The sequence below is a fragment of the Rutidosis leptorrhynchoides genome, chromosome 1 (assembly GCF_046630445.1).
Source record: "Rutidosis leptorrhynchoides isolate AG116_Rl617_1_P2 chromosome 1, CSIRO_AGI_Rlap_v1, whole genome shotgun sequence".
Taxonomy (NCBI): Eukaryota; Viridiplantae; Streptophyta; class Magnoliopsida; order Asterales; family Asteraceae; genus Rutidosis; species Rutidosis leptorrhynchoides.
The window spans coordinates 443,251,404-443,259,179 of record NC_092333.1 but is presented as its reverse complement, the minus strand read 5'-3'; the positions used below and the strand labels follow the sequence as shown (position 1 = coordinate 443,259,179).

General features: G+C 32.9%; 1 non-coding gene across 1 annotated transcript; it reads left to right on the top strand.

The window, feature by feature from the left end:
• Positions 1-6,410: 6,410 nt before the first annotated feature.
• On the top strand, positions 6,411-6,517 carry LOC139886859 (small nucleolar RNA R71). The gene has a single exon (XR_011772720.1). It is a non-coding gene; the product is annotated as a small nucleolar RNA R71 (small nucleolar RNA).
• The last annotated feature ends 1,259 nt before the right edge of the window (positions 6,518-7,776 follow it).

Here is a 7,776-nt window from a genome sequence, read left to right as displayed (position 1 = left end):
GCACACTTGTCCGGACCGGATGAGTTTTATGTAGCGTCCCGGATAGCCTTTGTTCGGTATGATCTTTCCCAGATGCGTACACTAGTAACCTTCTGATCAGGTTACTAAGGTGAGGCTGGGAAGATGTTCTTTGCCCGTGACGGTTCACACCGGGTACACTCTTAGCCAGAATGCTACTAATAGTGTGTCTTTCTGAGACGGATCGTTATGCGTATCATCAGGTATGGTTAACCATCTTGCGATCATATGTTGTTTATTAGTAGTGTAGCGTGTTATATTATTGTCTTATGCGATCAACATGCTAGCTTGTACTCAGTTGTTTTTATATGTGATGTTACAGCGGAGTGTATACGAAATATACTATTATTGTTTATTACGAAATACGGTACAATTTACACAAGTTTTAATTATTTATATAGATGGGATATATCTAAACTCTGCTACAACACTATAGGCAGTGTACCTAATCGTAGAGTAGTATAGTTTTTAGTAAGTCCAGTTCGTTCCACAGGGAGACGACTTATTTTACACTATATTTTTATATAATTATATTTATACGATATATATATATATATATATATATATATATATATATATATATATATATATATATATATATATACCGTTTAATGACCGGTTTTTTGATTTTAAAACTTAAGTCACAATTAAAATCTAATGCAAAATATTATATATAACTTAATTTAAAGCGTAAAATAAATAACGATATTTAAATGACGATATATAAAATTGCGATAAAATATGAAATAAAATAATTATGCTTATTTAAACTTCCGTAATCATGATGTTCGACGTTTTGATTTTAATTTATTACTCTGGGTTAATTGTCCTTTGTCCTGGATTATTTCCATCGATCATAATTATAAAGTGCGAGTGTCCCCGTTAAATTAACCTTATTCCCAAAGTCAAATATTTCAACTAATTAGGGATTTAAACTGTAATAAGGTTTTAATACTTTGTTAATAATTACACCAGGTTATCGACTATATGTAATCCAAGGTTTTAATACTTTGTTAACAACTACACCAATTACCCTTGTATGTAATCCACCCCTGTTTTAATAAGTCCATTGACTATTAATCCATCCCAGTCTCCGGTCAAATGAACAATCATTAGTATATATAAATATCCCACCCACCGTACCCGATCGAGCGTATGTGGCTATTTATAAATATGTCAATTTGTAAATCTCTATATAAATCAAATATAAAGTACATTAATAACCCATAGTCCAATTTCCACAAGTGTCGGTCTTTTGTCTAAACCCTAATTATGGTCCAAAGTCCAATAACCCCGTCTTAATATTTAGTCTAACATCACGATTACTTTGGCTCAAATAAGCATAATAATAACTTAGTTACGAGATATTAATTTAAAAAGGAAGAACATAACTTACAATGATTATTTTTCACATAGCTTTACACGAACAGAATTTCGACTTTAAAACCCGTAAAATAACCGTTACTTTACCCAAACTAACTAATATAAAACTAAACTATTATATATATATATATATATATATATATATATATATATATATATATATATATATATATATATATATTATAGAGAGAGTAAGAGATTGATATGGGTTGCAGAACTCGGGCAGAATGATGTAGTATTTATAAGCATTTCTGATTTCAGTTGCTCCGCTATCGCGAAGCTAATGTGCCTGGGGGCTCCGTGATCACGAAGGAACGCCTTCCAGCTCACCAACATCTTTAAAACGTGGGCTGCTGAATTTTTATAATATATAATATAATATATATAATTTTATATAATTGTATATATATATATATATATATATATATATATATATATATATATATATATATATATATATATATTATATTCTTGTGCATAGTTGACTTGTAATTTTAGATTCGTTGACTCGCACGTTGATACTCGATTTCGGATTCTCGAACGTCTTTTCGTATGATTAAATATCGTGTACTTCGCATTTCGCGGCTTGTACTCTTGTCAATATTTAGACGTTATTCATCACTAAATAGTATCACTTGGAGTTTAACTTGTACTTTTGAGCATTTTGGACGTTTTCGTCTTCATAACTTCATTTTCGTCTTTCGTCTTCGCACTTATTTATTATAAATGATTACAACTTAAAAATAGAACAATTACAACTAAAAACTTTACATATTGGGAGGATATTGTGACTAAATATATGATCATTTGGAGCACTATCAAATATCCCCACACTTGAACGTTGCTTATCCTCAAGCAATACAGAACTTGAAATTAAATCACACTTCACTCGAATCACTTTTTTATTCTCACACTTTATACATCAGTGAATTTGATATGATAGTATGAACAATGATAGTAACGACGTGGTTTACAGTCTCACATGACTATGAAAATTTAGATCCTTTAAGGAATTTGGATCTTTATGAAAACATTTGATCTTTTGAAAATTCATTCTAGATTTTACCCTAGACAATTTTTCCGGAATAACCCTTCACCGGTGTTTGCAAAATATTTTTGTGAGTTTTGTGGGTTTCAGATTTTAAAATTTTAGCTCAAAACTTGCAGTTTTGTGTCACCCACTTGCTAACCTTGTATTAGGAAAGCACACGTCTAGTTTACTTGTCCCGTATATTACCTTTCGGTAAACTACCGTCCGGTTATAAAGGAAAGCGTTGAACAAGCAATTGTTAAGGCGATGTCTAATGACATGCAGATAATCATGGTCCAAAAACGTGTCAGATGCAATTACTATCCATTGTAGGAGAAATAGTAAAGATCACCCTATAATTTTTTGGTCTGGCACAAGGTCCTGTCTTCGACCATGCTATGTAACCTCCGTTCTTACGGGTGACACCCGATTTGGTTAAGGTGACCTAATGAATTCTGATGAATTCTCAGAATTTTATGTTCAATGGTAATGAACGCATTGAAAATAGGTTTTCAGAAAACAAATCGGTTTTATTTTGATCAAAATATATTCTCATTCAAGCTCGAGTTTAGATATCATTGAATTCCATGAGTTTGTAATTCTCAATCTTTAAGGTCAATCTCAAGGATAGAGTAAGATCAGGCTTAAATGCTGATTTTTAATCTTTAAGGAGATTATCCTTTCTAGGGGTCTGATTCATTAGTCTTATCAAGCTAATTTGCACGGCACCCTCCCCATTTTATGAGACAGATCCTTTCATGGTTATGATAAGTCTGACCACATGGCGACCCTGTTTGATGCTGAGATTCGTGGAATTTCGAGAAAACTTTGTAAGGTTTTTCGTAGACTCTACAACTGGTCTGGATGAAAACTTCTTGACCTAAATCAAGAAGCGCATTTCTTTTTCTGAAGACTTTACTTCATTTTAATGATGGAATTGATTCATCGTGTAGATCCATCTATCCTTTCAAAAATATTACAATAAATTGGGTAAAACTGATTAGTTTAGTCCAAAGCAAAAGTACCTGCAATAATCTTGTACAAAAATATGTGATATATGTTTTAAAGAACTTGGTAAATTCTTCCCACACTTAGCTTTTATTTCTTTCTTTCTTTGCCTTTTTATTCTCTTCTATTCCATTTTAAATTAATTCAAGCGTTTTAGGTTGTTTCTCAATTTATGTCCTTTCCGAGGTAACAATAATTTCGGTATTAACACCTAGTTTTATCGTTCATAAATATGTATAAACATGATTTTGAGTTCATTTAGTTGAAAATTTTTCAAATTTTCACAAAATTTGGCAACTAAACCAAGTGTAAACCCGAGAGAATTTATAACCTTTTCCCACACTTGAGATCTTGCAATGCCCTCATTTGCAAGAAATCAGTAAAAATTTAAATTCATGAGGGTGATTAGCGTAGAAAAATGATTAAAAATACCGAGTTTGCAAACATATTGTTTGTTCGAATGATAAATGGTGCACATCATTTGCTCATTCTTGCAGTTGTTATATCACATTTGATAGTTTGCGTCTTGTCATCAAAATTAGTAGCTTTTGCTGAACTTAATGCCAGTATTTGAAAGTACGCTGTTTTACCCTTTTCTGTACCTAATATAAACTACAAACATATATACATATTTTTGAATTTGGGTATATCACCCCACGTTCAAAAATTTATAAAATCTAATATTATTTTTTTGGCATACTTTAGATCAATAATATTAAAATAATGATAACAAAATTTTTCGCCTCATCCTTGGGTAAAGCAATTTCAGTTTTATGACCTAGTGTTTAACTCACGACAAATTTTAGAAATCATTTTTTAAACTTAATGAAATAAAGTAAATTTTAAAAAGCGTATTAATTTCATACAAAACCTACAAAACAAAATAAAAATTCAGAATGGGGGGAGAAAACTAGTTCTTTAGTGTCTGCTAGTGAAAAAGACCAATTAGATTCCATTCTCGGAACTACACGAGAACAGAACAACTCACTCTAGACAACTTTTTTTTCTTTTTAGAACATTTGAATCTCCCCACACTTAGGTAGCTGTGGTGTCGAAATTGTGATTAACTTCATCGTCAATTTCTCTTGGACCATAATCAACTTGCATATCCGTGACTTTTCCTTTAAGCCAGTGGCCGGCTTCTTCTGTAACATCCACAAATTCAACTAGTTTCGCCTTTTCTTTAGGCGACAGATTGGATACTAACCGGTTACATAACTTAAAGTTCCCCTTAATTCTAGCATCGTAAACCCGTTTATAAAGTTTCTTCATTGAACTGTTAATAACGGGGTCATTTAATTTCGTATCAACAATAGGGTTCTTTGTTATCAAGTCATCATTAGGTGTTACTTCATCTTCCCTACACTTAGGCTTTTTATTATTGTTAAGCACTACCGTTAGAGTTGGTAAAACAATATGGTTTTTATCAATCGTTTTTATTGGTTCAACGATTTTGGTTGGTGTAGTTTTAGACTTTCGAATCACAAAGGTGATCGATTTTTCAAAATTACTAAGTGTCATTCTACCCTCTTTTACATCAATTAATACCCCGGTGGACGCTAAGAATGGTTGACCTAAAATTAGAGGAACGTTTGAGTCCTCTTCTATGTCAATGACAATAAATTCGACTAAAAAGGTTAAATTACCCACTTGAACGGGTAGGTTGTCAGCAATTCCAACTGGGTGCTTAATGGTTTGGTCAAAGAGTCGAACACTCATTTTCGTTGGACTTAACTCACCTACACCTAATCTCTTATATAATGAAAGAGGCATAACACTCACACTTACACCTAAATCTGCTAGTGCATCATACATGACACAATCACAAAGTAGACAAGGAACAATAAATTCACCCGGATCGCCCAACTTGGGTGGAAGTTTTGGTGGAACTGTCTTCGCCGGGTTTACTTTTACGATTTTTGTTTCTTGCACTTTCTTATTCTTCTTCTTCTTTCCAAAGGTATTGCAAACTTTATTACCTATCACTTGCTCATACTCAACTCCTTTTCTTAGAAACGGGATGGGTGATCTGTATGGTGCAACCACTGGCTTTACATACTCGGGTGGTTGTGGTGGTGTAACTTCTTCATCGTTACTCACATCTAAAACCTTCCCATCTTCTGATGCTGGTTTTTCAGAATTCGTTGAAACCATATTAACATTCTCATTCCGAGGATTTACTTCATTATTACTCGGTAACTTTCCTTATTCCCTCTCACTCATCATGCTAGCAAGAGTACCTACGTGTTTTTCTAGATTCAAAATGGAAGCTTGTTGAGTTCTAAATGACTGATCAAACCTCTCATTCATTTAGGTTTGAGTTGCAATAAATTGTGTTTGAGATCCAACTAGCTTATATACCATTTCTTCCATATTTGACTTTTTCTCCTCGGTTTGTTGCGGTGGTATATACAAACCAGGTCTTTGTTGATTGTAAGTGTTGTATTGAGTTGGTTGGTTATTCAAACCTTGTTGGTTATACGAGTTATTGTTGGGTCCATTTGGATTATAAAGAATGTTTTGATTTCGATTGAAGTTTGGTCTTGGCTGTTGATAATTATTTTGATAATTATTTTCCGGCCTTTGGTTCATGTAGGAAACATTCTCACATTGTTCCATCGTTTGCTCAGCATTACAATCTTTCGTTAAGTGTGGTCCACCGTACTGCTCACAACTGATTCGTATTGTGTGAATATCTTTAGTCATCTTTTCCATTCGTCTCTCGAAAGCATCTATTTTTGCAGAAACGGAATCAAAGTCATGGCTAGAATCGGCTCTAGCCACTTTAGATGAACGAAAAATATATTTTTCTTGATGTCACTCATGCGAGTGGGAGGCTGTCTTATCAATAATTTTGTGAGCTTCGGTAGCGATTTTCTTTATAATGGAACCACCAGCTGCTGTGTCGATGTCTTTTCGTGTGGCGATGTCGAAGCCTTTATAGAAGATTTGCACTATTTGAAAAGTATCTAAACCGTGTTGAGGACATCCTCTCAACATCCTTCTGAATCTTGTCCACGCCTCATATAACGTTTCATTTGGCTTTTGCACGAACGTGGCAATTTCTCCTTGAAGTCTCACGGTTTTAGATGCCGGAAAGAATCTTTGAAGAAATTTCTCAACTAAAACATCCCATGTGTTAATCGCTCCTTCAGGTAACGATTCTAACCAATTTTTGGCTTCTCCCTTTAAAGTCCAGGGGAACAACATAAGATAAATAGTTTCATCCTCAACTTCTCAAATTTTAAATAGATTACAAATCCTATTAAAAGTTCTAAGATGTTAGTTTAGATTTTCTTTTGTTGTACCACCAAATTGGCACTGATTGGTGATCATGTGTAGGATTTGTCCTTTGTTTCAAAATCTGGCGTTCTAACATCTGGCTGATTAATGGCGTGACCTTGGCCCGTGCGTGTGGCTCTCATTCGGTCTTCCATACTTTGAGGTTCCGTTACTTCCATATTTGAATTTGTTGAATCCGAATCACTAGAAGATTCTGATTTAACGGTTTCTTCTTTGATAACCTCCGGATGAATAATTTGTGGTTCAGGAGGAATGATTAGTGGTTCAGGATCTTGGAATTGTCCTTGATTATCCTCCGGGTTCTCAATTGTGAAGTTGGGTTCAAAAAATGGATTATCGAAAATTTGAATTGGAGTACGTGTTCGACTTGATGATGATTCTAAAGAAAAATCAATGGCGACAATATTGGCTAGATGTCTCGATCGAATTACAGGTGGTGAACGTATGAAAGGTGGTGAACGTTTTGCTCGGTGCATTCACTGAATATTCTATTAGTTATAAATATAAAAATTATATAAGTTATCAAATTAATAGACTTTTCTGATTTTGCTCACGTTTAGAATAGCCAATAGATGCAGCAGGTAACCAGGACCCTTTAAATCGGAAGTCCACAACTCGCCACTAATAAATCCAACTATTACTACGAACCAGAAAATTGGCGTCAATTAATTTAATCGCTTACAATAATTTTTCTTCGAAATTTAAAAATAATCTATGTCCTAAAAACTAGAGTGTAGAAATGAAAAAGAAAAAGTGCGTCAAAAAATAAGAAGTCGAAATATATATATATATATATATATATATATATATATATATATATATATATATATATATATATATATATATATATATATATATATATATATATATATATATATATATATATATATATATATATATATATATAAACGTTGAAAAACAAAAGTCGAAAATTAAAGTTCTATGTCTAAAGCTTAGCGTCTAAAAACTTAAAACTAAAAGTTGCGACTAAAGTCTTAAATTTAAAGGTACTAAAACTTAAAATGCAATTCTAA